The sequence below is a fragment of the Brassica napus genome, chromosome C8, assembly GCF_020379485.1.
Source record: "Brassica napus cultivar Da-Ae chromosome C8, Da-Ae, whole genome shotgun sequence".
NCBI classification, from domain to species: Eukaryota; Viridiplantae; Streptophyta; class Magnoliopsida; order Brassicales; family Brassicaceae; genus Brassica; species Brassica napus.
In genome coordinates this window covers 10,665,442-10,682,205 of record NC_063451.1, presented here as the reverse complement: position 1 = coordinate 10,682,205, position 16,764 = coordinate 10,665,442, and the positions used below count along the sequence as shown (strand labels likewise).

The 16,764-nt window shown below is 45.3% G+C and overlaps 1 non-coding gene across 1 annotated transcript; it reads left to right on the top strand.

The window, feature by feature from the left end:
* The first annotated feature begins 2,334 nt into the window (after positions 1-2,334).
* On the top strand, positions 2,335-2,442 carry LOC125592185. The gene has a single exon (XR_007328032.1). It is a non-coding gene; the product is annotated as a small nucleolar RNA R71 (small nucleolar RNA).
* Positions 2,443-16,764: the final 14,322 nt, after the last annotated feature.

The following is a 16,764-nucleotide window of genomic DNA, read 5'->3' as shown; positions in this document are numbered from 1 at the left end:
TCTCTATAGCTATTTCCTTCCAGTAATCCTCATCATACTCCTCTGTAGGATCCTCATTGGATGAAGGAATTACAGTATCCACTGCAAAACTTTCATGGAATCCACTGTCTGCCCAACTGCCTATTGAATAGTCATCTCGTCCTCTGTTGTTGCGTTGTTGAAAGGCATAGTCTGGATAACACTGATCTGGTAATGTGAAGTAGTCTACCAGTTGCATCCTGTCGACCGACGTGGGATAGCGTTCATCGGTCGTCGGTGACTCATTGGAATCGATCGATGAAACAGTGTGAGTGTCGATCGATTCCGAGTACTCTGTTTCATACTCTGCTCCACAATGGCATGCTGCAATGTAGCCAAGATCATTTCCAAGCTCCACGAGGTTGACTTGTTGTCTCACAACTCGAACTGGGTCATAGTGGACGTCTGGATCTATCAGTGTCAGACACAATCTGTTGGTGTTCATGTCACATACAGCTCCTACTGTAGCAAGGAAAGCTCTTCCAAGCAGAAGTGAAGAGTTCCAATTTAGCTTTATGTCCAAGACATGAAAATCTACTAGGACAAGGGCATTACCAATCTGTACTTCAAGGTCTCTTATGATGCCTCCTGAGCTTCTTTCTGAAAGGTCCACGAAGGTGAAAGATTCTGATGACGGCTCTATTTTCAGACCCAGCTGGTCTGCCATAACCTTAGGCAGTATGCTGACTGATGCTCTTGTGTCACAAAGTGCATGAGGAAATTCAATACCCTTCACCACACATGGTATTGCGAACTTCCCAGGATCAGAGAGTTCCAAGTTCTTTCAAGATTAGATTCTAGCTAGGATTTGTTGGCTCAATCAGTCGTAGAATTCCTTCTCTTCAATATGATCCTTAGTTTCATCATTTCCCTGACATGATGAAACATTCTCCTAATGTCCTCCTCAGTTTCCTTAGTCTCTCTGAAGAACATCGACAACCTGTGTGTGAAATAAACTTCATCAAAATATTTCTCCACTGGGATTCTGAGGACTCTCTTAGTGACACCATCCATCTCCTTCTCATTAGCTTCCCTCTTAAGGTTCTTAGGAATCTTCTCCTTCCTCTTCCTTAACCTTCTTCCTTCAGTTACCTCATCAACTTGCATAGGCTCTGGTGTAGTGTCTGAAGGGTTGGTTGTAAGTTCTGGTGGGTTGGCTGATGGTTTAGGTGGTTTTCTGAGTGCGTTAATTCGGTCATTATCAAAAGATGGTAACCGCACTCGGTAGGTGAGGGGTGTCGATCGATGCCGGTCTCTCTGTCGGTCGACTGCTGGCTCAAGCGGTCGATCGATTTTGACATAGAAAGGGGAGGATGGGTGAGGATGCTTCTTCGCAAATTCCTCATGAGTCATGATTCGAACTGCACTACACTCCGCAGTCGATTCAGCAGATGACGTCGATCGATGTCTAGAGTGATCTGTCGATCGATCTTCGTCATGGTCTGTCGATCGATGTGTATCCATTGACATCGGTCGACACCATTGTGATCCGCCGAAACTCATGGAGCTTTCAACTTCGAATTCTCCTTCTCAAAGCTTCTCATGCCTCACCACTTGCCAGAAATCATCATCTATGTTGGCATTAACGTGGTGTTTTGCTTTCTCAACTCCTGCTTCTCTAGCCAAGGCTTCTTGCCTCTTTACAGTGTCTCCAGTCTGAACTACTTGCATTTCAAGCTTCCAAACCTGAGTCCCTAAGGTCTCAATTCCTTTGTTCAGACTGTTGTAGGCGGAATCTATCTTCCCATTGAAATCCACAAAGAGTTGTTGCTGTCCTTCAAGAACTCTGTCAAACATTGCTTCAATCTTGCTCTCCTGAGTCTGTGGTGGTGGATTCTGGTAGAATGAGTTTCCATAGCCTCTGCTGTTGTTTCTGAATCGTTTCTGAAACTGTGAACTCTGGTTACTCCTCTGACCATTGCCATAGAAGTTTCTGTTTCCACCATGGTTTCCAGACCACCATGGTTTCCAGACCTCTGAAATCCAATACCTCCAATGTAGTTCACATCTTCTTCTCCTTCCATGTCTACAGCCTCTTCTCCTTCAGCTGAGCAGACCTGCTTCCTGAGAAGCTCATGAACCACATCTAACTTTGCTCTAACTTTGTCCATCTGCTCCTTCCCTAGGGATGCGACAGACTTCTTTCTTTCAAAGTCAGTGTTCTTGGTGCTGCTGCTGTTTGCTAGATTTTCTATCAGTCTCACAGCTTTCACCGGATTCTTGGTGTTGAAGTTTCCCTCGCTAGCTGTATCAAGAGCCATCTGATACCTCAAGGCGATACCTCTGAAGAAAGTGCTCAGCAGTTGCACTTCGTTGAATCCGTGGTGTGGACAGTCTCGTTGGAAGAACTTGAATCTGATCCACGCGTCTTTGAAAGACTCTCCTTTCTCTTGCGTGAATGTAGCGATTTTGCTTCTCAAGTCTTCAGCGCGTGCCTCATCGAAGAAGTTTCGCAAGAAAGCATTCTTGATGTCGACCCAAGATGTTAGTGATCCTGTGGGTAGCTGCTTAAGCCAGTGCATCGTTTCTCCAGTCATAGAATACTTGAAGAGTTTGCATAATAGGTAGTCCTCAGGGACTCCATCCATACGAATAGCAGCGATAAGATCCTCAAACCTCTCTAGATGGTCCATACGATGCTCGTGTGGTAACCCAGAGTAAGGTATCTGCGACACAAGTGTGTAGTACTGAGGCTTCAGCTCGAAATTCTGCTTCTGAATCTCTGGAAATCGAATAGCTGATCTGTTGGCGTAGTACTCATCTGGACGATTGTAGTCGGCCAGTGCCCTTGGCCGAGCAGCCTCTTCTACAGGTTGAGCAGCTCCTGTAGCATCAGTATCTGGGATTACATTCCCCTGAGCGTCTAGTTTCTGACCCGTTGCATTACGCCGATGACCATCCTGGTCATACAGGTTTCCATTCTCGTCATGTCTGAGAATAACAATCGCAACCATGCTTCGCGACTGAGGATCGATCGATGTACGCGGTGTAGTGTCGATCGATGTACGCGGTGTAGTGTCGATCGATGTCGAACGATGTAGATCGGTCGACGATGAAGGTCGGGTATCGGTCGGCGGTTGGGTGCGAGAATCGGTCAACTTGAAAGCTGCTGCGTCGATCGATGTGGAACGTTGGTCTTTGCGGATCGAGCGTTCCAAGTGTGCAGGATCTTCTGAGAATAGCTGTTGTTTGTTCTTGTTGCTTCTGGTACTGTTGGGCATGCACCTGAAAAGACAAGAAAAAATTTTGTGTCAGAATGGGGGTAGAAAAAAGAATAAGAATCAATAACACTAAATCTAATGGTGATCAAAGCTCCCCGGCAACGGCGCCAAATTTGATACCACTCAAATTACCTTAAGGAGTGAATTACTCTCTCAAACAAGAGGTTCAGTTGCAGTACTTAGGGATCAAATCCACAAGGAGCTAGGGAACCTATTAAATCTAGTCAGGTTATTAATTATAGGTGTTTGTTGTTTTATGGTTTTAAAGTAAATATCAATCCTAATTGAGCAAGACTATTGCTCGACTAACAAAATGATTGGGGGTGTAACTTTATTGGAAGATATTAGATGCATGGTTTCTATTCAGGTGTTGGAGATTATAAACCTATAGATGCCTAACAGTTTCATGCATGATATATTAGAGCTCAACTCCTTAATCACAGTGATCAGCGATGACAATGTTTCACTGGTTAACTAACTAGATCTTGGATCTCAACTGTCTTCTTTCAATCACGAGAAAGTGTCGATCGATGATCCTATAGGGATATCGATCGATACACCTTTCGCAATATCGATCGATTGTCAAATGACAATATCGATCGATAGCTTCTAGTTAAGCCCTAGGCGAAGGTTGATAATGCTCACTAGTCTCCTAGATCAGCGGTTAGCTCTCTCTAGCAGTCCTAGCATAACATATTAAATTCAGGACAGGATGATCAAGGATGTTTGACACATGCAAATTCCTAGGTTCAATATTCTAGTTAGCAAGGATAGAACAAGCATTAAGAATAATCAATCAATGAGTATCACAACTAAGAAATTCTATAGTTGGGGCTAATCCGTCTAACCTATTTGAACCCTGAATCTAACAAGTAAACTACTCAGACATAGCTAAGCAATTCATGACACAAAATATAGATAAAAACTGCATAGAATAGAATAGATGAATCAATGGAGTTCCAATCACAAATCTCTCTATGATCTTCTCTCCTAAAACTCTCTCTCTCTCTTGCTGAAAGTAAGAATACAATGACGGTAAAAGCTCTCCCTGCCTCATAACGCTTAGGCAAGTATATAACTATTAGGTTAAAAACTCGTCAGGGGTAATCTTGTAATTTGGTGAACCCTTGGGTTTAAAGTCGGCTGGAACCAAGTCGTGTGTTTCGCGTCTCGACATCGATCGATGGTACAGGATGTACATCGATCGATCATAATCTTCAATCGTCGAGGCTTCTCTTCTGTATCGATCGACGGCACTGGGTGTGCAATGATCGATTGCTTCTTCTGCATATCGACCTCTAATGGTCAGCTCGGATGAAATCTCTTTTAAGCTCCTAAATGCTCCATAATCATCACTTTACTCCAAGATACTCCTGAACCTGAAAACATACCTAATATGATAGAATATATAATATATAGATAGTAAAACACTTATATACCATGGATGAAAATGGGTCAAATCCATGGTATATCAACTCCCCCAGACTTACCATTTTGCTTGTCCTCAAGCAAAACAAACAGGCAGTCTCTCTGAAAGAGGTTTGAAAACAGCAGGGACTCACAAATTTAAAACATAGAAATCATCACCTCTACAATATTGCAGTCCACATCTAAAAAGGTAATAATCACAAAAGCACAATATGCAATATCCTAGCTTAGCAACCAAATTCAACTAGCCAACAACTCAGCAAATCCTGTCTGACATTCCCCTCTACTAACCTCATTTCTTAGCATAAATATAAAGGTGCAGGCTTTACCTTGGGAGTATAGATCACATGATGCAAGGATTTTCAGACAAGTATCTGGACCTGCAGGTAAAAGTTAGTTCCTAATTTCTCTCTTGAGTCAAAATCTGCTTTTATTGCAAGATTAGTGACCAAGATTGGACAGGCTTCCATGAATAAAGACTTAATGGTGGTTGCCACCAATTCCTGTTCACTTCTTTTTGACCTATATCCAAGAATTCTTTGTGAAGCGAGCCTTGAAGATTGCCGCCTCCAAGTCCCGTTCGAATTCTTTTTATTGGAATCTTTATGAATCAAGCCTTAATGGTTTTAGCCACCATCTCCTGTTCATATTCCTCCTAGCTAAATCCTAAGTCCTATTTAAATAATAAATATCAGAATTTTTTTTTTTTTTTGTAGCACACTAACTACTCCAGGGCCGAAATAGAGAGAGAAAAAGTGATAAATGAATCTACACAAGGCGTTACCTTCCAGACTTGTCTGAAGAATCCGTTCCCGTGTATACCAAGCCCCAAGACAAGCAATTATGTCATGTTTAGTGTTGGAGGTCAGCTTTGGTTCCTTCAAACAATCAAGGAAAGTGTGTATAGTTGACAGGTTGATCCACTTTAGCATCTTTAGTACTATCTGTAATCAGTAAATCTAAAATGGTGCTAAAGAGTGGTTAGACATTCAAGTATAAATCAATAATAAGATCATAGTCCCTTTCTCATAGCTAAGTATAACTTTATTAAAATCCTTTTAATAAGAATCAGAATAAATAATATCAGTAAACCTCCTCCCAGACTTAAATTACACTGTCCCAGTGTAACACAGTCGGAGTTATGGTGGAAATAAATCATAAGCACTCAATGTAACAAGTTAGGAAGATAAACCTGACCGGATTGGGAATCGATCAATGTGCATCGGTATGCATCGATCGTCGTAGGTGTCAGCATGTCGATCGATGTCGACGTCTCATCCACGGTCGATATGGTGATCATCATCCTACTTGGGTCTTGCAATAAATCTGAAAGAATAAAAACGAAAGTAAATACTAGTAACTAAGAAAACCAATTAAAATTACCTAATAGTGGGTTGCCTCCGACTCAGCGCTTTGTTATAGTCATTTAGCTTGACTGTGGAGGTGTTTGGCTAGTTGGTGGAAAGACAGCTACTTGTTGGGAAATTAGCATCCACCTCATCTCAAAGTCTCTGCTGAGTCTGTGGTGGTGGATTCTGGTAGTATGAGTTTCCATAGCCTCTGCTGTTGTTGCTGAATGGTTTCTGAAACTGTGAACTCTGGTTACTCCTCTGACCATTGCCATAGAAGTTTTTGTTTCCACCATGGTTTCCAGACCTCTGAAATCCAATACCTCCAATGTAGTTCACGTCTTCTTCTCCTTCCATGTCTACAACCTCTTCTCCTTCAGCTGAGCAGACCTGCTTCCTGAGAAGCTCATGAACCACATCTAACTTTGCTCTAACTTTGTCCATCTGCTCCTTCCCTAGGGATGCAAAAGACTTCTTTCTTTCAAAGTCAGTGTTCTTGGTGCTGCTGCTGTTTGTTAGATTTTCTATCTGTCTCACAGCTTCCACCGGATTCCTGGTGTTGAAGTTTTCCTCGCTAGCTGTATCAAGAGCCATCTGATACCTCAAAGCGATACCTCTGAAGAAAGTGCTCAGCAGTTGCACTTCGTTGAATCCGTGGTGTGGACAGTCTCGTTGGAAGAACTTGAATCTGATCCACGCGTCTTTGAAAGACTCTTATTTCTCTTGCGCGAATGTAGCGATTTTGCTTCTCAAGTCTTCAGCGCGTCCCTCATCGAAGAAGTTTCGCAAGAAAGCATTCTTGATGTCGGCCCAGGATGTTAGTGATCCTGTGGGTAGCTGCTTAAGCCAGTGCATCGCTTCTCCAGTCAGAGAATACTTGAAGAGTTTGCACAATAGGTAGTCCTCAGGGACTCCATCCATATGAATAGCAGCGATAAGATCCTCGAACCTCTCTAGATGGTCCATAGGATGCTCGTTCGGTAACCCAGAGTCAGGTATCTGCGACACGAGTGTGTAGTACTGAGGCTTCAGCTCGAAATTCTGCTTCTGAATCTCTGGAAGTCGAATAGCTGATCTGTTGGCGTAGTACTCATCTGGACGATTGTAGTCGGCCAGGGCCCTTGGTCGAGCAGCCTCTTCTACAGGTTGAGCAGCTCCTGTAGCATCAGTATCAAGGATTCCATTCCCCTGAGCGTCTAGTTTCTGACCTGTTGCATTACGCAGATGACCATCCTGGTCATACAGGTTTCCATTCTCGTCCTGTCTGAGAATAACAATCGCAACCATGCTTCGCGACTGAGGATCGATCGATGTACAAGTTGTAGTGTCGATCGATGTCGAACGATGTGGATCGGTCGACGATGAAGGTCGGGTATCGGTCAGCGGTTGGGTGCGAGAATCGGTTGACGTGAAAGCTGCTGCGTCGATCGACGAGGAACATTTGTCTTTTCGGATCTAGCGTTCCAAGTGAGCAGGATCATCTGAGAATAGCAATTGTTTGTTCTTGTTGCTTCTGGTACTGTTGGGCATGCACCTGAAAAGACAAGAAAAAATTTTGTGTCAGAATGGGGGTAGAGAAAATAATAAGAATCAATAACACTAAATCTAATGGCGATCAAAGCTCCCCGGCAACGGCGCCAAATTTGATACCACTCAAATTACCCTAAGGAGTGAATTACTCTCTCAAATAAGAGGTTCAGTTGCAGTACTTAGGGATCGAATCCACAAGGAGCTAGGGAACCTATTAAATCTAGTCAGGTTATTAATTATAGGTGTTTGTTGTTTTATGGTTTTAAAGTAAATAGCAATCCTAATTAAGGAAGGCTATTGCTCGACTAACAAGATGATTGGGAGTGTAACTTTAATGGAAGATACTAGATGCATGGTTTCTATTCAGGTGCTGGAGATTATAATCCTATAGATGCCTAACAGTTGCATGCATGATATATTAGAGCTCAACTCCTTAATCACAGTGATCAGCAATGGCAATGTTTCACTGGTTAACTAACTAGATCTTGGATCTCAACTGTCGTCTTTTGATCACAAGAAAGTGTTGATCGATGATCCTATAGGGATATCGATCGATACACCTTTCGCAATATTGATCGATTGTCAGATGACAATATCGATCGTTAGCTTCTAGTTAAGCCCTAGGCGCAGGTTGATAATGCTCACAAGTCTCATAGATCAGCGGTTAGCTCTCTCTAGCAGTCCTAGCATGACAAATTAGATTCAGGACAGGATGATCAAGGATGCTTGACACATGCAAATTCCTAGGTTCAATATTCTAGTTAGCAAGGCTAGAACAAGCATTAAGAACAATCAATCAATGAATATCACAGCTAAGAAACTCTATAGTTAGGGCTAATCCCTCTAACCTATTTGAACCCTGAATCTAACAAGTAAACTACTCAGACATAGCTATGCAATTCATGACACAAAATATAGATAAAAAGTGCAGAGAATAGAATAGATGAATCAATGGTGTTCCAATCACAAATCTCTCTATGATCTTCTCTCCTAAAACTCTCTCTCTCTCTTGCTGAATGTAAGAAAACAATGATGGTAAAAGCTCTCCCTGCCTCCTAACACTTAGGCAAGTATATAACTATTAGGTTAAAAAGTCGTCTTGATCCTGCGCAACAGCGATGTCCGCCCTTATAGCATTTACTAGGTCCTACATGGTGGTTCTTCCTGATTATCCACTTCCAGGCCATCAGAATCAAGGGCCATACATCTCCAATCAGGCTGTGAATCCTTTCAGACCGAGGACAAGTACATCCGAGCACTATCGACAAGTAAATTGAATGGCACGGGCTACGAGCCGACGTCATACTCCAAATACAACAACGAGCTTGATACCATGGTGAAACTCAAGAAGTCCTATGAAGAAAATCATGTTATTTCCTACCTTCAAACATGAAACCAGAAAATAAGGGGCAAACTGTTGGGGAAAAATATTCCATGAAGAGATTACTCCAGCTTCCGGCTTCCAGGTTCCGGGTTCCTGCCTCCAAGTTCCGGGGTCCTACCCTCGGGTCTGGGTCCCTGCCCCCGGGTCTGGGTCCTGCCTCTAGCTTCCGGCTTCTAGGTCAAGTGATTTATCATGCCTTAGGATAAATGGAAATCTTCCCTTAATAAGGTAACCAGCTTGGACAGGAAGGAATCTCCCTAGATCCGAGAGAAAGAGGAAGTATTCCAATACATATGACCTCCCTTAAGAAAAAGGGAAATATTCTATTATCTAAGGATATAATGAATATTTCCAAATCCTAAGAAGGAAGCACGACCTCCACCATAAATATAGGTTTCTAAACCTAAAGAAAGAGGACCGAGACGTCCTTGAACGGAGCCCACAATTCCACAGCCGCCAAGGCAAGGTTCCATACCTAGTAGACCTTCTTCTTCGACACGCCTATGATAGGCTGACTCCGGCGGTTACTACCGACCAGGGGAAGATATATGCTCACTGCAGCACGTCTACAACTCTAATTACTGGCTAAGGCCACAATCTCTAGCTCATCAGCAGGGTCCCTCCATGCTCACTGAAGCACCTCGACACATCATGCTCACTACAGCATATCGACAGGTCTACCATTTGTTCCGGCCATGTGCCCCCTAGAAAATATGATTCCTACCAACTACAGAGCCCCGTGCTCCCAAGGCTACGTGCCCATTAGGCCATGTGCCCACTAGAGCCCCGTGCTCCCAAGGCTACGTGCCCATTAACTACGAAAGGCTTGATCCCCCACTAAAGGGTACGTAGGCAATCTTCACTGAAGGATGCAGCTATAAATCCAAACACCTTCCATGGTCCCGTGCGTAGATACCCAAGGATCGACCTTTGTAGCCAGAACCCTCAACTACAGATCAGGAGGCATCTAAGGACCGACCCTGGTAGCCGGAACCATCGATCCTAGATCAAGAAGACCCTGTGATCTTCACCATTGATAGGCGGCCCCCGCCTAACGACCAATCTCCCCTGCTGCTACTAAGGCACCGACGACATATACTGGCCCATACCCATATGACAGTATCCTAAGAGTAGGATCTCCTGGTTTATCAACTATCGAAGCAGGAGAATACACTCAACGACGCGTCTCCTTCCTCCTATCATTCCGTAGAGTTGGGCATGGATCGCTTGTACACAATAATACCCTAACACCTTGCTTAAGGGTTTAGGTTCCCTTTATAATAGTCTTCTCAAGGCGGGCCTTAGTCGGTTGGAGTAGGTTAAACTCTTCCATATTCGGAAATATGGAAGGTTCTCCTTATCGGAAGTTTTCATTTTCCCGGGGGAAAGGGGCGGTCCCTTGTACAGGACCCAGAATACTTCATAGCGGGAAACCGAGGTGCATCCTAGCAGGGACCCAGAGGCCGGTGTCCTGCCTGGAGTCTGGAGAAATTCAATGCCTGAGTATTTTTCCCCAACAGTTTGCCTCTTATTGCTCGATTTTGTCATCAAACTCGGGGAATTACTTATGCACTCAAGTCAACTGGAGTTGCTCATTCTCAGCAGGCCTCCCTTAGGCAGGACATAGCTCCAGTAATCATGCGATCCCGGGTTCCACTCAGGCCGGAACCATGCTCTGAACCCGGGGGAGGACCGGTTCCCTTATTCCAGACCGGGGTCTGGCGCTATTGAACCGCTGATTTCTTGTTGAAGATGGAGAAGCTCTGGTTTTCTGATGGCGTCTTGGAGACAGTAGAGCCTGGAGCTCTGACATTTCCTGAAGAGGAGCTTTAAAGGCTTGATGTGTGGGAATAGATCAGGAGGCTGGTGCCGGTTCGGTTGATGAAGCTAGATGCTCTTCTTATTCTTCAAAAGCGGGTATCTTTTCTCGAAACTTTCCTTTTTTTTAGGAAGTATTTCCTTTTTTCCTGCAGGGGCCGAATTTCCTTTTTGCTGCTTTATCCTTTATGTCAGGGATTCTTCAGAATATTTGGGAACATCCCTATTTCCTTTTCTCATCCCACGAAAGGGAATGATCCGGATGTATATAAGGACTCGCAATATCTTCTAACTGGCCTCAACCCATCCTCATCGCTGATTCCTAGTTGAGAAAGATGAATCCCGAGCTGCTCATGTTCATGTTCTCACTTGTGGGTGGTCTTCCAAGGCCACGTCGTCCTTTCACCGAAACTTTCTCATCTCCTGTTCCTTCTTGGGGAGATGTTCTAGAGGCTGATAGTGAAGCGGTTCCGATGGCACCCCTGAAAAGGCACCGTTCTTGTTTCTTCGACGACGGTCCCTGTTCCGAGATCCAAGAGGGAGACCTTGCTAACATGAGGAGGAAGTATGCTTTTCATCCTTCAGTGGGGATGACGAGTCCGACCGAGTTCGAATGTGCTCCGGATGGGGGAGCGGGTGAGGTAGCTGTCTATGAGGCATATCTGGAAGCAGGCTTCCAGGGCGTTATCCCTTCTCTTATAGGCGAAGTATCATCTTTCCTTGGTTTCTGTCTTTCTCAACTTACTCCTCTAACCTGGAGGACTTTAATGGCCATCCAAGTACTTGGGGAACTGCATGGATTTTCTGTCGGGGTGCATGAGATTTTATACTCTTATTACTTTGCTCCTCTGGTGAACAAAGCGGGGTTCTATCACCTTCGATCCCGTGATTGCACCCCTCTGGTCGAGGAGCCTTCGAGGGGTATCAGGGGCAATTACCCCTTCGGGGATGATTGGAACAGCCGGTACGTGTTCGTGAAGATCCAGGAGCCAGTTGGTTATCCTACGTCTTGGCGTACTGTTGGTAAGTTCTCCTTTGGGCTTTGAGTTTTACCATTCCTTTGGGACCCCGATTTGATGTTTGGCATTCGCTTGTCAGATGTGTCCCGCCCGGTTTCCTTTGCGGGAAAAGCAGTAGCGGAGCTTATAATGGGAGTTCCTCGACGATTCCGATGGGTGACCATTCTGGTGAGTAGGGAAACCTTGCGTCATTGTCGTGTTTGGGGTAATCCTTCCCTTTTTCTATTCGGTAAGACTTTGTCTCGTTTATTTCTAACATAGCTTTTTCCAGGGAACGTGGCGAGGCTCCCGGTATCGGTTGTCTATGATGAGTATCAGAAGGCTAAAGCGCGGAAGCGGTGTCCTCCCGCCAAGACTGGCAAGGGCTGCTCTATCGGCTAATGGTCTATCTTCCACCTCATCAACAAGTGTTGAGGTTGGGCCTAACCGTGATCCTTTGGTGGACGCTCACCGGAGATTGATCGGCGAGGTATTCCTTCTTTGTGGCCAGGTGCAGGACAAGGTGGCTCGCCGGGGTCTACTAGTTCAGCAAGTGAAAGCCTCAGCTAGATGGGAGCTCATGAAGGAATGGCTGGAGAAGCGTGTGGAACATTGGAATCTGGAAGAAGAGTATCGGCGTCATTTGTTCCTATCCGGAGGGATCAACCATCAGTCGGGGAGCTTCTCCCAGGCTGCCACCCCGAGATCCGTTGTGGGTTTGCGATTCTCAGAGGAGCCTTGTTTCTGAATGATTCCTTTCTTTGTTTTGAGACTCTGGTTTTTGTTGCTTTTTTGAATAAAGGCTCTTTGTATCCCCTTTGATTTTTCGAATAATGATGATTCATAGTTTTTTCCTCTTTATCCACTCCTTCCTGTTGCTTCGCATGCTTCTGATAGTAGTTGTTTCTCTTTAAGAGGATCTCCTTCCGCCTGTTTTACGATCGAAGTGTAACTTTGTAGTGTATGATCCCTCTCTTTCCGTAGGTTAGATAACAAGATCCCGGGAGATGGGCTACAAACCCGGAGGTTTGTGGGAACCGAAATTTGCACTGTCGATTTCCGTTTAAATAAGGAAAGTTAGGAAAACCCTAATTTCCCAAAGGTCCCGGATATCTGCTAAACCACACGCCAAACAATCAAAACACGAAATAAAGACGAGAAAAATAAGAAATCGTAAAAAGAGAGGAAAAGAGAAGTCTTATTCCGGATCTACGTATGAGCATTTACAACAAGCTAGGAGCCTCGGCTACAAGAGCTGTCGGCGAGTTCCCTAGTTCTAATAACCTAAGACTGCAGAACCTAGTTGAGTCGCAGCTCGAAATAATAAAAACGGAAAGTTGCCTAAATGCTCTAAATGCTAAGTTTGCTCTGAAAAAGTTCTCCTTTTATGCCTCTCGCCTAGGACTCCTTATATACTCCCTCCAAGGTCGGTTTGAGCTTTCCTCTTCTACCCTTAAGCCGTCATAACTCGAAAATGGAGATATTCCATTTTTCTCGATCTTCATGATTATCTGCGGAAACTTAACATTTATCTGCGGAAACTTGACATTTATATTTTCTTGCGGACTGAGTATAAACCGCCATAGTATCTATGGGCTTTTCCTCAAAAAATCGTAAGTGGATTTCTAATCACGTTTTAGACCTATTTGGGCCGTTTTTCGACTCGAAATGTTTATTACGATTTTTATTGATAAAAATAAACTTTCCGCGATTTTTATCATAAAGTTTAAGTGATAACTCCGATCGATGGGATTGAGAAATGATATGGCTGCGGTACATAGGAGCTAGCATTAAGGAATAAACGATAATGCATGGATTTGGGTCGTACCCGTTGATCAACGTTCGAGACTGTTCGGTCGCTACGTAGCGACCAGATCTGTGCTGCATCGGTCGCTACGTAGCGACCAGATCTGCGCTGGATCGGTCGCTACGTAGCGACTGAACGGGAGGCTTGGTCGGTCGCTACGTAGGGACCGAACGAGAGGCTTGGTCGGTCGCTACGTAGCGACTGACTCGTTCATGGTTCGGTCCTACGTAGCGACCGACCGAGTGGCTTGGTCGGTCGCTATGTAGCGACCGGCTCGTTCGCGGACTGGTCGTTATGTGGCGACCTTGTTTGGATCCATTTTTGACGTTCTGTGAACGTGTTCTTGGGGAATGGGTGTTTATTTTCGATGAATCAACCGAGACTAGTGCAAGATTTCACCGCAAAGTTCTTCGCGAGGATTTCTTTACGAAGATTACTTTTTGTAAAAGCGTTCATGCCAATTTTTACGGATATTTGAATGTTAACTTCGTCGTGTCCGCTTTTGACCCCAAAAAGGTTTCGAGCTAAAGTATGGACTCTTGGAGTCTGGAGACTGATCTCGTAACACGGAGGCTGCGTGAGAACCTGGGGGTCGTCTAGGGACCTAGAGGTCGTGGAGGTGCCTGAAGGTTCTCCTTGGATCCTGAGATCGTATTCGGGACCCAGAGGTTCCCCTAGACCATGAGGTCTTATTTGGGACCCGGAGGTCCTTCTCTAGATCCTGGGATCATGACTGGAGATTGATCTTGTAACCCGCAGGTTGCATGAGGAACCGGGGGTCATCTCGGGACCCAGAGGTCGTGGAGGAGCCCGGAGGTTCTCCTTGGATCCTAAGATCGTATTTGGGACACGAAAGTTCCCCTAGACCATGAGGTCTTATTTGGGACCCGAAGGTCCTTCTCTAGATACTAGGATCATGACTGGTGCCCGGAGGCGGTATAGGAACCCGGAGATTCTTTGATAGATCCTGAGATCGTAGTTAGACCCTGAGGTCGTGTGAGAATACAGGATTTTCCCTCAGATCCGGAGACCGTATCGGGAACCTGGAGGTTCTTAGGGATGTAATGACCCCGATGCGCTCTAGGCTGCACATAGGTTTTACCCTCTTTCTAAAGTTATATTTAGGCCTCTGAGGCCATATAGGAACCCGGAGGTTTCTTCCTTAGATCCAGAGATCTTTGATTGGAACCCAGAAGTTCTTGAAGTTGTAATGACCCCGATACGCCTTAGGCTGCACAGGGGTTCTAGCTTCTTTTCTATCTTTGGAACCCGGAGGCCATATAGGAACCTAGGGGTTCTTCCTTAGATTTTATACATAGGTCCCAAAATCGTATGGGGAACCGTGGGTTTCCTCTTTAGATCGGGGGCCTTCATAAGAACCTGTAGTTCCATGGGAACCCGAAATATTTGCTTTCGCAGCGACCGTACTTTGCCTTCCTAGGCAAGACTACTACAGGTACCTGTTTTGATTTCGCATTCCGCCGCTCGGAAGCTGGCCACTATCGAGTTCCTACGTTGTATTCAACTTCTGCAGGAAGTCACTGACAGGCTTAGAGGGTGCTGGTGTGGGTGTTATGAACCAAGTGCCAGGCTTCGCTGCTTTCCACGTCTGGAGAAGCAGAATTTTGATTGCTCCCTGTATTTCACAGTACTTTTGCAATAAATATACCATGTGTTCCTTGTATTGTGTAGCTCGTAGCGTTTTAATACATGTACTTTTCACATTGGTACTCTAGGGACCCCAATGCGCCTTAGGCTGCACAGGGGTTTTAGGTAGTTTCGACAGCATACTCAGGCTTGCGCATACCCATTCCTGCTTTATGTCTCATACCCGTTTTGATTTTGTAGACGTGCCACTGTGGTCGTGCCACTTTTTTGCAAAGGTTGGCCAGGATCGGAGGTCTTTGAAGACCTGATCCAGCTCGTATGCCCCTTTAAGTATAATGATTTCCCCTCTGCCTTTATAGTCGGAAATATTTTATTATAACCTTTGTTCGGAGACGTTTAGCACACATAGGAGTAGGAAATCATAAAGCTTAATTAGTATATAGTAGTATAGAAATCATGGTGTGAGGACCGTATTAAAAATGATAGGCTTTGAGGTGCAGGGCGTTTCAGCAGTTGGGTTGTATTTTACCTTTGCTATCTTGCAACCTGTAGGCGCCTGCTCTCCGCACCTCGATGACCTTATAGGGTCCTTCCCACCCGGGGGTGAGTTTCCCCGTTGTTTTTTCTGTTCATCGTAGAACCCAATCCCCTTGCTGGAAGGTCCTGGTTTTGACTTTTTTGTTGTATGTCCTAGCGACGTCTTGCTGGTAGGACCACTTTCTTAGCCGAGCGGCCTCTCTTCTTTCGTCGAGCAGGTCGAAGCTCAGCGCCATCAGCTCGTTATTCTCCTTCTGAGAGGTAGACCCTGAGACCGTTGTTCTCACGTGCTTCTCCGTAGGTATTATGGCTTCAGAGCCGTAGACCAGCGAGTAGGGAGTTTCCCCTGTTGTTGTTTTGGAAGTAATCTGGTAGGCCCAGAGGACTCCGTGCAGTTTTTCAGCCCATTTCCCGTGAGAGCCCTCCAGTCGCTTTTTAAGTATGTTGACCACGGTTTTGTTCGTGGACTTGGCTTGTCCGTTAGATTGGGGGTGTCGGGGTGTGGCGAAGGTTACCTTTATGCCCCAGTCCTTGCAGAACTCCTTGAAGTCGTGGCTCGTGAACTGGGGTCCATTGTCGGTGACGATTTCGTGGGGGACCCTGAAGCGAGTGATTACATAGGTCCACATGAATTTGTGGATCTGGAGGTATGTTATCCGGCTGAGTGCGTCTGCTTCGACCAACTTGGAGAAGTAGTCAGTGACTACCAGAAGGAAGACCTTCTGCCCCGGCGCCATAGGGAATTTCCCCACTAAGTCCATGCCCCACTTTCTGAAGGGCCACAATGAGCTTATGGATTTGAGGTTTTCTGGAGGGAGCTTGGAAACTGGAGCGTGCCTCTGACACTGGTCGCAGTGTTTGGCGTGTATGTTGGTGTCGTCGGCCATCATGGGCCAATAGTAGCCTGCCCTTCTGGCTCTGAGCACCAGGCTCCTGCCGCTAGAGTGGGATCCACAATCTCCTTCGTGTAGTTCTACAAGGATTATAGCGTCTTCTTGAGGTGTGACGCACCTTAGGTACGGGCCTGAGAAGGATCTCCGGTATAGTTTCTCTTGGGTGATACGAT